Raw genomic sequence first — 14,401 nt, 5'->3', positions numbered from 1 at the left:
AACCTTACAAATCCATCAAGCACCCCTCCCCCCAACCCTGTGAAAGGTTCAGCAGGTTTCAGGATTAAAAAATCACACAAAAATCAGTTGTATTTCCACATACTAGCAACAGATATTCCTGAAAGAAAATCAGGAAATTGGGATCCCTGGGTGGCGCAGCGGTTTAGCGCCTGCCTTTGGCCCAGGGCGCGATCCTGGAGACCCGGGATCGAATCCCACGTCAGGCTCCCGGTGTATGGAGCCTGCTTCTCCCTCTGCCTGTGTCTCTGCCTCTCTCTCTCTCACTGTGTGCCTATCATAAATAAATAAAACAAAAAAAATTTAAAAAAAAAAAAAAAAAGAAAATCAGGAAATTATTTCATTTACATTAGAATAAAAAAGAATAAAATACTTAATTATCTGAATCCTTTTGATTTAACTCCAGTAGTCCTTGAAAGTTTATTCCCGGGGATCCCTGGGTGGTGCAGCGGTTTAGCGCCTGCTTTTGGCCCAGGGCGCGATCCTGGAGACCTGGGATCGAATCCCACATCAGGCTCCCGGTGCATAGAGCCTGCTTCTCCCTCTGCCTGTGTCTCTGCCTCTCTCTCTCTCTCTCTCTCTCTCTCTCTCTCTCTCTCTCACTGTGTGCCTATCATAAATAAATAAATAAAATAAAATAAAATTAAAAAAAAAGTTTATTCCCTTTTTGCTCAAAAAGATGTACCTAGGCTCGTGCTTTACATTACTATCTCAGACCTGGAATTAACTCCCAAGAATTCTGGATTCCTTTCTGCAGGAAGTGGTAGTTAAAGAGTATGGTCTGAACTGAGATAAGCTTTTTGAAATTAGAGTTTTTTTGAGACTTTTATCGCATTTGTTTTTCACATTTATTCCTCAGCTCACATCTGGCTTTTCCTTCAGTTTCCCCCTTTAAGATCTTAGGCTTCTCTTTAAGATCACCGAAATGACCTAATAATTACCAAGACTGATGGATGCTTTTCAGAGCTTTTGTTATTTGATTTCTCTTAGACATCTGACTCCATTGCCCATTCCCTCCTTGAAACATCTCCCTTGTTCAGAAGATGGAATTCTCATGGTTCTTTTTTAAAGATTTTATTTATTCATGAGTGACAGAGAGAGGCAAAAACGGAGAGCAGAGGGAGAAGCAGGCTCCATGCAGGGAGCCGGCTCCATTCTAGGACTCCCGGGGTCACACCCTGAACTGAAGGCAGACATTCAACTGCTAAGCCACCCAGGTGTCCCTGGTCCTGGTTCTTTTCTTGAATTGCTTCTTTGCAGTCCTCTTTGACACTTTTTTTAAAAATAATTTAATTTTTTATTGGTGTTCAATTTACCAACATACAGAATAACACCCAGTGCTCATCCCGTCAAGTGCCCCCCTCAGTGCCCGTCACCCATTCACTCCCATCCCCCCGCCCCTCTGACTCTTTGCATACCAAATAAGTGCCGTTTCCTTGACCTGTGTTTTTCTTGGGTAATCTTTTTTTTTTTTCCTTTTCCTTGGGTAATCTACAGTAGTTTTAGCCACTACCCTTTATATATATTATGTTCTTTCTTTTCTATTTCTTTTGCTTGTTTTTGTGGATGTTTAAAATTCAAAATCTCTATTTCCAGATGTATACTTTGACTTATATTGTGCTAACAAATATTGCTAATTCAGGGTGCCTAAAATGGACTCCTTAGTCTTCTTGCAAGTACTTGCTCTCACAAATAGTACCCCGTTCCTTCTCTGCCTGTTTTTCTTTCTGTATTCTCTTTTAGTTCTCTCTTCTAGTCACCCAAGTTAGAAACCTCTGAGTCATCTTGCTTCTTCTCTTTCCCTTATCAATCCAGTTTTAATTGGTGAATCTCTCTCTCTTTTTCAAAAGATTTTATGTATTTATTCATGAGAGACAGAGAAGCAGAGACACAGGCAGAGGAGAAGCAGGCTCCCTGCAGGGAGCCCAATGGGGGACTCCTCCCAGGACCCTGGGATCACACCCTGAGCAGAAGGCAGACACTCAACCACTGAGCCACCCAGGAGGCGTCCCTAATTGGTGAATCTTTTTTTTTTTTTTTAAATATTTTATTTATTTATTCATGATAGTCACACAGAGACAGAGAGGCAGAGACACAGGCAGAGGGAGAAGCAGGCTCCATGCAGGGAGCCCGACGTGGGATTCGATCCCAGGTCTCCAGGATCGCGCCCCGGGCCAAAGCAGGCGCCAAACCGCTGCGCCACCCAGGGATGCCTAATTGGTGAATCTTAATTGAGATCATCTCAGATATGATTTTTAAGACTTTATTTTTACTTTCAGCTTAGTTATAGTACTCATTTTGCTTTGTCTTACTTTCCTTGCCTTTAAACCCCCCCCCCCATTCTCTATTGTTTCCTCTCCCATTCATTATTTATCTTAAGAAATGAAAATCTGTTCATCTATATGGTAACAGTTTGGCTCCCTTTTTATTTTTTGTTTAATTAAAATTTAATTTGCCAACATATAGTATAACATCCAGTGCTCATCCCATCAAATGCCCTCCTCAGTGCCTGTCACTCAGTTACCCCATCCCTCCATCCACCTCCCCTTCCACAACCCTTTGTATGTTTCCCAGTTAGGAGTCTCTCATGGTTTGTCTTCCTCTCTAATTTTTCCCACTCAATTCTCCTCCTTTCCCTTATTTTTTTTTTAATTTTTTATTTATTTATGATAGTCACATAGAATGAGAGAGAGAGAGGCAGAGACACAGGCAGAGGGAGAAGCAGGCTCCGTGCACCGGGAGCCTGACATGGGATTCGATCCCGGGTCTCCAGGATCGCGCCCTGGGCCAAAGGCAGGCGCTAAACCGCTGCGCCACCCAGGGATCCCTCCTCCTTTCCCTTATAATACTCTTTCACTATTTCTTATATTCCACGTATGAGTGACCATTTGGCTCCGTTAATAATAATTCAGTTCCCCAAGATGTGTACTGTTCAGATTCTCTTCCTGTGGCAAGAGGTAGGTTGCATCAGAGCTCTGACTCTCCACGTAGAAATGTACTTTTCCTTCGTGGGAGAGGTTTTCTTCTGATTGTCTCTGCTACTGTCATGCTAGCCTTGGTAGGGGTCCTGCTTGACCCTGTAGCCCAAATATAGAGATAGAATCTTAGCTTAATTTCACTCAGCACAGCTGAGACTAGGTTTTGACTATTTTTTTTTAAAGATTTTTTTTTTAAGTGATCTCTACACCCAACATGGAGCTAGAACTTAGAACCTTGAGATTAAGAGTTACATGCTCTACTGATTGAGCCAGCCAGGTGCCCCCCAGGTTGCAGCTTTTAAACAGTATTTTATTAAAAGTTGAGTATAATAAGAGGGAATTACAAAACCAATAGTCCACTCCTGCCCCAAATCTGTGGTTTTGCTTTCTGTGGTTTCAGTTACCCACAGTCAACCACGGTCCATCCGGAAGCAAATGATCCTCCTTAAATGTGTTGTCAGAAGGTCAGTAGTAACTTAGCGCTTTGTCACAATGCCTACCTTGGTTGTTCACCTTCATCTCCTCACATAGGCATTTTGTCATCATGTCGACACAAGAAGGGTGAATACAGTACTGTATTTTGAGAGAGAGACCACAGTCAATTAACTTTTATTTTTTTATTTTTTTTTCAATTAACTTTTATTACAGTATAGTGGTATAAGTGTTGTCTTATTGTTATTAGTCTCTTACTGTGCCTAATTTGTACATTCAGCTTTATCATATGTAAGTAGAATTGGTCCTTGAACAACATGTGGTTGGGGCACTGGTCCCCCTACAGTAAAAAATCTGCCTGTAGCTTGTAAAAATAATTTCTTTCTTTCTTTATTTCTTTTTATATTTTTTAAATTTTATTTATTCATGAGAGACAGAGAGAGAGAGAGAGACAGAGACACAGGCAGAGGGAGAAGCAGGCTCCATGCAGAGACCCTGACGTGGGACTTGATCCCGGGTCTCTAGGATCACATCCTGGGCTGAAGGCAGCACTAAACCACTGAGCCGCCCCGGCTGCCTTATTTATGTATTTTATTTTATTTTATTTTATTTTATTTTATTTTATTTTATTTTATTTTATTTTATTTTATTTTATTTTATTTTATTTTATTTTATTTTATTTTATTTTATTTATCTATCCATTCATTCATTCATTCATTCATTTATTTATTTGTTCATTCGTTCATTCGTTCGTTTGTTCATTCATTCCCTACACCTAGTGTGGGGCTTGAACTTAGAACCCCAAGATCAAGAGTCTCATGCTTTCCTGAATGAACCAACCAGGCTCCCCTGCCTGTAATTTTTGACTCCCCTAAAACTCAATTATTAATACCCTACTGTTGACTGGAAGCCTTACCGATAACATAAACAATAGGTTAACATGTATTTTGTATGTTCTATGTATTATGTACTATCTAATTAACAGTGAGCTAAGAGAAAATAATATATTTTTTGGAGAGAGAAAGATGTAAGCAGTAGGGGGAGGAGGGCAGAGGGAAAAGGAGAGAATCTTTTTTTTTTTTTTAAGATTTTATTTATTCATGAGAGACACAGTGAGGGAGAGAGACACACAGAGACATAGGCAGAGAGAGAAGCAGGCTCCATGCAGGGAGCCCGATGGGGGACTTGATCCTGGGTCTCCAGGATCACGTCCTGGGCTGAAGGCAGACGCTCAACCACTGAGCCACTCAGATGTCCGGAGAGAGAGAATCTTAAGCAGGCTCCATGCTCAGTGCAGAACCCAGAGCCTGATGGGGATCTCGATCTTCTGACCCTGGGATCATGACCTGAGCAAAAATCAATAGTCGGACACCTAACTGACTGAGCCACTCAGGTGCCTTGAAAAGAAAACCTTTTTTTAGAAAATCATTGCACTGTATTTATTGAAAAAAAGTGTGTCAGCGACCTGTGCAGTTCATACCCATGTTGTTCAGGGGTCAACTGTACTAACTTTAATAATTAGCTATTTCCAAAATTAAAAAAAAAAAGATTATTTATTTATTCACGAGAGACACAGAGAGAGGCAGAAATGTAGAAAGATGGAGAAACAGGCTCCTCATAGGGAGCCCGATGTGGGACTTGATCCCGGGACTCTAGGGATCACTCCCTGAGCCTAAGGCTCTACTACTGAGCTACCCAGGTGTCCCTATTTCCAAAATTATAAAACAAAGTATGCTAAAGGTTAAGAGATGCCTCGGAGGCTCAGTAGAAAGAGTATGTGACTCTTGATCTTGGGGTCGTGAGATCGAGCCTCACGTGGCGTGTAGAGATTACTTAAATAAATAAAAACTTTAAATAAAGCAACAAGCAAAAATAAAAGCTTCATTCCCAAGAAGGAGTAGAAGAGAAAGTTTATTATGTTGGTTATAATCTTATTTATTTATTTATTTATTTATTTATTTGTTTGTTTGTTTATTTATTTATTTATTTATGATAGACACAGAAAGAGAGAGAGAGAGAGGCAGAGACACAGGCAGAGGGAGAAGCAGGCTCCATGGTGGGAGCCTGATGTGGGACTTGATCCCCGGACTCCAGGATCACGCCCTGGGCTGAAGGTGGCCCTAAACTGCTGAGCCACCCGGGCTGCCCTATAATTTCTTTATATATATTTGTTCAGGTTTAACTTTCCACAAAGAATTTGAGGTAGTTTTTTTTTTTCTTTTAAATATTTTATTTATTTATTCATAGAGACAGAGAGAGAGGCAGAGACACAGGCAGAGGGAGAAGCAGGCATCATACAGAGAGCTTGACGTGGGACTTGATCCAGGGTCTCCAGGATCACGCCCTGGGCGTGGCACTAAACTGCTGGGCCACCGGGGCTGCCCAAATTGAGGTAGTTTTAAAAGGTATATAAAAAAAGATTAAAAGAATTAAGGACCACGGTAAAGGAAAATACAGATAGGATAATTCTAATGATCAGAGAATATGATTAAGTATGTCCTGTTATCACATAGAACAAACATTACTGCATATATGAAGAAACATCACTTTGTAGCACTGATTCTAAAAGTTTCCGACGTGAATCTTCAGTAGGTGACACTGAGTAATGTAGTGAACATCGTCTTTAGCAACATTTTTTTAACAGAAAGTCTCGGTTTTTCGTCTGTAGGTTTTTGTATAAACATGCTTATTTCTTTTGGGTAAACAGTGGGATTGCTGGCTAAGTTTTCTTATGTTGTGTTTTGAGTACAGTTATATATTTTGGATACAAATCCTTTATTAGTGTTTTTAACTATTTTTTCCTAGTCTGTGGCTCATCTTTATTTTTTTGACATTGTTTTTCAAAAGAGCAGAAATTGAAATTGAGGCTGATGAACACACAGATATATACAGATACAAATTTAATTTTGTGGGAATCAGCAGATAGATAACAGCAGAGGACCCAGGAGAAAACATTATGGTGTATTTGTTCTTAATTAGCAATATGCTTTAGAATCCCTTGAGGGAATTCTATCCCTGCTCCTTTACAATACACAAATGTCTAGGCCCTATCTGTCCCGGACCTTCTGAAATAGATTAGGTGGAAGATTGTAGATTAGGAACCACTATCATAATAAAATTTAGTCTTGGTCCTTACCATTAACATAATTTTTGTTTCCTTACAGATAAAATAGAAATAAAGATCTAACTCTTAGTAGGTTTCAGTAGGTTAGTACATAAGAAATAGCAGCATTTACTAGGTGGTGATTTCTAGAAGCAAAAGGGAAAGAGTTGGATAGTGTCACAGAAGTCTTGGAAGTCATTGCCTGGAAGTGAGTGTGAACATTACTTTTTTCTTGCCTTCCATTCTGTGACATTGAATAAGAAACAAATGTTTGCTCTGATTATTCTTTCATTTAATCCTTTTGTGCCTCTGAAATGGACTATGATTTTTTTTTTAAGATTTTATGTATTTATTCATGAGAGACAGAGAGAGAGAGGCAGAGACAGAGGCAGAGGGAGAAGCAGGCTCCCCACAAGGAACCCGATGCAAGACTTGATCCCAGATCCCAGGATCATTCCCTGAGGCAGAGGGAGGTGCCTAGCTACTGAGCCACTCAGGCGTCCCATACTTTTTTTTTTTAAAGGTTTATTTATTCATTTGAGAGAGACCGAACCAGTGAGAATGCTAGAGAGAGTTCGGTAGAGGGAGCTCGAGTGGGGAGCCAGGAGCTGGAGGTGGAGGGAGAGGGAGAAGCAGACTCCCCAGTGAGCAGGGAGCCCTATGCAGGCTAGAACCCAGGATCCTGAGATCAGGACCTGAGCTGAAGGCTGATGCTTAACCGACTGAGCCACCCAGATACCTCTGATTACTTTTTAAAAATCTTTGTTGCAGAAATTTAAAAATATAAATATACAGGAAATAGTTGAACTAATGGTCACATATTCGCCATTCATCTTCTTTAATGGTCATCAACTTTCTACCTCTTGTATTATTTATTCCTCTCACATCATTTCCTGTAATATTTTAAAGCAATTGTAGGCATATTTCACCTATTAATACACAAAGTATGCATCTCTAAGAAATGCAATCTCTTTTTAAAAAAAATTGTGATATCATTATCACAATGAACAAAATCAACATGATGCCTGTTATTACCATAATTATTACTGTTCTGGAAGTTCTAGGGCAATATAGTTAGATGATGAAAAGAAATGAGAGGTGTAGGGGATCCCTGGGTGTCTCAGCGGTTTAGCGCCTGCCTTTGGCCCAGGGCGTGATCCTGGAGTCCCGGGATCGAATCCCGCATCGGGCTCCCGGCATGGAGCCTGCCCTGCTTCTCCCTCCTCCTGTGTCTCTGCCTCTCTCTCTCTCTCTATGTCTATCATAAATAAATAAATAAATAAATAAATAAATAAATAAATAAATAAATAAATAAATAAATCTAAAAAAAAAAGAATGAGAGGTGTAAATCTTGGAAAGTTGGAGAACAAATTTATGATTATTTTCTGATGATAAATTTATTTGCCTGGAAATCTCAAAAGAGTATCAGAAAATATTTTAGGACTAAGAAGTAAAAATTGAAAATGAAAACAATCTGGAAGAAAAGAAGAAAAATGTGGTAGGATTTTAACAGGGAATAGTAAACTGCCTAGTTACAACATTAAAATATTCTTAAAAATCCCATAAAATTTAATAACTTTGACTATAACTAGTTGGAAAATTAAAAAATGATTGATTTACAAAGTCGTACAAAACTAAATTCCTTGGGATAAACCTAATAAATGTGAGACTTAAAATGATAAGAGTTTACCTAAGGACATGGTAGTAAGTAATAATAATAATAGTCAAAACAACAGCTAATTTTTAGGAGCATTGTTTTTTTTTTTTTTTTTTTTTTTTTTAGGAGCATTGTTTTCATGTACATGTCGTAACTCAGTTAATTCAGAAAATGACCTTATAATACAGTATTATACCTGAGGGTAACAGAGAGGTAAAGTGCCTTGTCAAAGTTATATAGGTGCGAGAATAAGGAATAATGGGATTGGAACCCACTCAGGCTGTTTGACTCCAACTGCAGAGAATCTGTAACCATTATGCTTTGGTGGCTCTTGAAAAAAGTAAGTGATATGCCAAATATTGTATCAGTCAGTAACCCAACAGGATTTTGTTTTTCTTTTTCTTTTTGATAGTGAGAAGGGTAGACTTTGAGGTAACTGTGATGAAGTTCATTACGAATTATAACTGTGAAAGATAGACGAAACAGTTTTGAATTAGAATACTAATGGGAGAGTGGAGGAGTAGGGGAATGGTGGGTACTTTGTTTTACAGGATCTTGAATACTGCTATAGAAACACTTAAATTACTTACAAATAAAGAGATTCATATCTATATATAGGACTATAGTTACAAGTTATTCTTTAAATTGTGTTTGGACAGTTTGCTGGTCATTGGGCAAAAATAGTTGTATCTTTTCCTCCAGATACCAAAACATATTTATAGGGATTGAATATGTGGGTATAAGAAAATGGAACTATTTCTCAAAGGAAATATAGGTAAATATAACATCCTGATATGGGAATTCCTTTTTACCATAAGCCCCCCCCCCAAAAAAAAAAAAGATAATTCAAAAGAATAATAGATTTGCCTACATTGAAAAAATTATCACATTTTAAAAAAGGAAAGAGTTCAAAATATCTGATTGATCAGAAATGACTTTTCAGAAGAATGGAGTACTAGGCTGATAAAAGCAGTCGACCACTTTAGGAGTCATCTTAGAATTCCTCAGGGCTCCACATTCCTAATTTCCATCCAGTCACTATTCATGTTTCCATTTAACAAATGTTTGAGTGTCTGTTATATACAAGGAACCATTGTAGGAACTGAGGATACAGTAATGAATAAAATGGAGAACATCTCTTTTCCAGAGTTTATGTTCTATTGATGGGAGAGAGAACTGTTAATCAAATAATGAATGTAGAGCATTTAAAGTGGAACATTACGATAGAGAAACATAAAGCAGAAAAAGGGGATACATTGTGCTGTGGTGGAAGGGGCATTGCAACTTTAAATAGGGGCATTTAAGCAAAAATCTGAAGGAAAGCCAGCCATGTGGGTACCTAAGAGTAGGAACACTCCAGGTAGAGGGAACAACAAGGCTAAAGATTGTGAAGGCAGGTGAATGCTGTGTGTGTGTGTGTGTGTGTGTGTGTGTGTGTGTGTGTATTTTAAAAAGACTTTATTTGACAGAGTGGCAGGCGGAGGGATGAGGAGAAGCAGGCCCTGAGCAGGGAGCCTGATGTGGGGCTTGATCCCAGGACCCTGGTATCATGACCTGAGCTGAAGGCAGATGCTTAACTGACTGAGCCACCCAGGTGTCCCTGCTTGTGTATATTTGATGAACAGCAGAGATGGTAGTGAAGGTGGTGAGCAAGGTGGGGAGTAGTAGCAGAGAAGATCAGGGAGCTAATGAAATACAGTTCTTTTAAGCTGTTGTGTACGTTATTGGATGTTTCACAGCATCCCTGGCCTCTACCCACGAGGTGTCAATACAGCTCCCCAGTTGTGATAACCAAAAATGCCTCCATATACTGCCAAATTTTCTAGATTTGTGGAGCAAAATTGCCCCAGCTTGAAAAACCACTGTCCTACCTTATGGCGATAATCCCTTTCGGAAAGGCTTGGAGAGAGATTTACGGTGTCTACTTATGGTGATGGTGCAGAGCTCTCCTTCAGGTGGACCCAGTCCTCCTCAAGAGGAGAGGCCTTCCCACAAGAGGCTGTGGGTCTGTGAATTGACCAGATCTGGAAACTGGGCAAATGTCTGTGACTTCCACTGTGATGACTCAAATCAGTTTTTGGCCACCAGATTTAGACATTTTTCTGTTATGTAGATTAAACTGCCCATCTATTTCATTCCTAGGAACATCGTGATCAATTAGCCACTGCCAAAGATCCCTGCGGGCCAAAGCATTCTGATTACCGGTACGTCCCTGCTGCCCTTATCTTTGGAGTTAAGTGCTGCCACTTGGCCTCTGCTATTTTGGGATCCCATCATCCTCAGTGAAATCAGGGAGCCCATCTCAGTGGTGACATTCCCTGCAGTCGTACCTGACTTATAAAAGAGAGCAGCCACATAGCTTTTCAAGTATGTGGTGCTTCTGTCACTAATTGTAGTGTCTTCCGGGCCTTCTCAGGGAATTTAGTTGGGTAGTAGGTGTATAGATTTATTGCAGAGAATAAATCCACTTCAGTATTCCTGTCTCCCTAACCTTTGGATTTCTTTTTCCACATAATGCCAGTGAAACTCTAGTATCTCAACCTCGTTAAATATTCATTGTCAGTGTTAGGATGATTTTGATTTGCATTTCCTTAATGATTACAGCTATATTGTTGTATAAGTTTCAGTCAACAAGTATGCTTATTAGAGCCCTCTCCAGCTGCACAAGTTATTACATCAAATTCAGAGTCTGTGGTAAGCTCACACGTATTAATGAATTCTAACTTCCTTGGTCTAATTCTTTCGTAATAGTATCTGTTTTCAGACACATCCCCCAGGTTTTTTCCTTTATATGTTAACAAAATGTTGGCATTTTTTAGTGGTTAAGCTGATTCCTCTTGGTCCTTTTTTTTTTTTTTTTTAATTTATTTATTTATGATAGTCACAGAGAGAGAGAGAGAGGGGCAGAGACACAGGCAGAGGGAGAAGCAGGCTCCGTGCACCGGGAGCCCGATGTGGGATTCGATCCCGGGTCTCCAGGATCGTGCCCTGGGCCAAAGGCAGGCGCCAAACCACTGCGCCACCCAGGGATCCCTGATTCCTCTTGGTCTTATGTGGACCTGTTCCTCTATAACATGCTGAGGTTTGAACTTAGTTATGGGTCTAGTGTCAATAGGGTTGATTGTAGTTGGTCTTGAGGAGAATGAGCATCCTCCTTCAAGTCATTTGCTGAGCTTAATGATATCACAGGACTTTCAGGCAAAGGAAAGCTGCTCTCTTTAGATACAGAAGGGTAAGTTACTGCCCCTGGATGTTTGAAATTTTTTTTTTTAATTCTCATTCAACCACATGTTCCCATTTCAAGTTTTAGGGTACCATTTTTTTTTTTTCCTAGTCATTGCTCTTACTTTCACATGAGAAACTCGGTGAGACTACAAATTCATCTAATGTTATATATATAATAAAATTTTGCATTTGATTTTTAGCAATATCAACCTGTGGTTATAAGAATTAAGAGTGTTTTTTTTTAAAAATTTTTATTTATTTATGATAGTCACACAGAGAGAGAGAGAGAGGCAGAGACACAGGCAGAGGGAGAAGCAGGCTCCATGCACTGGGAGCCCGACATGGGATTCGATCCCGGGTCTCCAGGATCGCTCCCTGGGCCAAAGGCAGGCGCTAAACCGCTGCGCCACCCAGGGATCCCTGAGGTTTTTTTTTTAATATTGCATGAAAGTATTTTTTTTCAGACTATGATTTAATCTGACATTTAATGGACTTGAACTTACTTTCCTGTATACCTGTTCAAGAACAGTTAGAGAACCCATCTTATGTAACAGACCCTATAGTTATCACTGCTGCCTTAACAGTTAAGTACAACAACCACTTGGGGTCCCAGAGTACTTGCTTCCTTTGATCACAGTCAACCACAGTTGATAGCTTGATGAATTGTGATGCCACTGCATGCCAGGGATTACTAGCATCCTATTTCCTGTGTAAGCTGGAGGGCACAACCAAGCCAGTCTCCAAATCCCATCTTTATAGGTCTGTTAGCTGTGACCACTACCAGTATCAATCCTATACCATTCAGAGGTCAGAAACCACCCAGTAATTTGAACAGGGAAAGGGAATTAACCCTAAGGGGGAAGGAGAACTTGAAGGTATACACAGTAGCAGAGCAGCCACTACCTCCAGGCGGAGGCACAATAGCAAGGTTGGAACAAATTTGGAGGATGCCCCATTTTACAGCTTCAAGGCTTAGATTCAGATCTTGTTCGATGGGGCATGTTACACTGGATGATGGTTAAGCTTGAAGTGCCATGAATTTTTGCTATCAAACAGGAAACCCAACCCCCATTTGGGGTACTGAGAAGAGTCACTAGGAAGTCCCTTTCTGAACCCGGCTAAGAACCTGGGACACTGGCATAATTCTCTGGGAAATATCTGGCCAGTAGGAGTGCCACTGAAACTTGCTGGGCAGTGGCCCTCAGCGGTGCTGACAAAACTTGCTGGGAAGCTACCCATGGTTGTATAGGTAGGTCTCTCTGAGACTTGGTGGGAAGTTGGTGCCTGGGGAGAGGGCCTTCGGGTGTTTTGGGCACCACTGTCCTCTACTTGAACCAGCACATTAGAACACACTCATGGGAAGAGAACCCACTTCTGTCTGGAATATTCCTCCAGTGCCATCTGCTGACAAAGGTTAACGTTTTGTCAGCTGGCAGAGAAGACACGTTTAGAGGTACCAGCTCCAGTTGTTACAAAGCAGGGTGTAGAGAAAAAAGTGGATTTGGAGTTGAGAGGCAATGTTTTTATAATCGGTATACTCAGGTACTTACATTTCTAGCACTCTTCATTCTTTTGGGTAGACCCTGATTTCCATGTGGTGTCATTGTTTTTCTTGAAAAATATACCTTTAATGTTTCTTGTTGGGCTGGTTTCCTGGTGATGAATTTTTCCATCTGGAAAATGTACATCTAAAAAATTATTTTGGTACTTCTGCGAGGTCTCTGGTGGCATCGGCCCATCTTTTAAGAAATAAAATAGTGGTAGAACACACATAATATAAATTTACCATCTTACCCATTTTTAAGTGTACATTTTAAAGTGTGCAGTTCATTGATAATAAGTTTTTTTTAAAAATAGTTTATTTATTCATGAGAGACAGAGAGAGGCAGAGACACAGGCAAAGGGAGAAGCAGGCTCCCTGCAGGGAGCCCCATGTGGGACTCAATCCCAGGGCCCTGGGATTACGCCCTGAGCTGAAGGCTGACGCTCAACCGCTGAGCCACCCAGGCGTCCCAGTGATAATAAATGTTGTAATATTGTACAGTCATCACCTGCATCCAGCACTTTTCTTGTAAAATTGAAATGCTGTACCCATTAAACAATAATCCACTTTCCTACCTACCCCTAACCTTTGGCATCTGCCATTCTATTTTCTGTTTCTATTTATTTCCTTTAGCATAGTGTCTTCAGGTTGCATCCAGGTTGCATTCATGTTGTTCCATGTTGGTGTTTTTATAATGAGAGGGTTTTATATTTTGTCACCATGCTTTTTCTGCATTAGTTGAGATAATCATGTATTTTTTTCCCTTCATTATGTTAATGTGTATTCTTTTGATTCATTTTCATATGTTGAACCATCCTTGAATTCTAGGAATAATTCTCTTGGTCATGGGATGTAAGTTTGAGAAAGATTGGTATTTTTCTTCAAATGTTTTGTAGTGCTAGTGAAACCATTGAGTCTAGGACTTTTTCTGGAGAGTTTTGTTTACTGATTAACTCTTCTTACTAGTTATAGGTCTATTCACATTTCTAATTCTTATTTATTTATTAAAAGTATTTGAGAGAGAGAGCGAGCGAGCATGAGCAGGGGGAAGGGGAGAGACAGAGGGAGAGGGACATACAGACTGTCCACTGAACATGGAGCCCCAGGAAGGGCTCAGTCTCAGAATCCTAAGATCATGACCTGAGCCAAAGGCAGACACTTATCTGATGGAGCCACCAAGGTGCCACTATTCCTTCATAATTTAGTCTTGGTAGGTTTTGTGTTTTAGGAAATTGTCCATTTCATCTAGGTTATCCAATTTGTTGGTGTAAATTATTCGTAGTACTCTCATAGTTCTTTTCATTTCTGCAGAACCAAGTCTCCACTTTTATTTTTTATTTTAGTAATTTGAGTGTTTCCCTTGTGATTTCTTTTTTGGTCCTTTGCTTGGTTCAGAGGGTGTTAATTTGCACAAATTTGTGAATTTTCCCATTTTATTTTTAGTA

General features: G+C 40.0%; 1 protein-coding gene across 5 annotated transcripts in view; it reads left to right on the top strand.

The window, feature by feature from the left end:
* Positions 1-14,401, top strand: part of LOC129520580 (zinc finger MYM-type protein 4) — a 137,794-nt gene that overhangs the window by 15,484 nt on the left and 107,909 nt on the right. For 2 of the 5 annotated variants that reach the window (XM_055341677.1, XM_055341674.1), the window contains exon 2: positions 10,331-10,392. The exons of the other annotated variants lie outside the window; for them this stretch is intronic. The gene's annotated coding sequence lies outside the window, so the exon portion shown is untranslated. The remainder of the gene's footprint in view (positions 1-10,330; positions 10,393-14,401) is intronic. 5 annotated transcript variants of the gene reach the window in all.

Source organism: Nyctereutes procyonoides, unplaced genomic scaffold, assembly GCF_905146905.1.
Source record: "Nyctereutes procyonoides isolate TBG_1078 unplaced genomic scaffold, NYPRO_anot_genome, whole genome shotgun sequence".
Lineage (NCBI taxonomy): Eukaryota > Metazoa > Chordata > Mammalia > Carnivora > Canidae > Nyctereutes > Nyctereutes procyonoides.
Note: the sequence above shows the minus strand (reverse complement) of the source record. Positions and strands in the feature narration are given on the sequence as shown.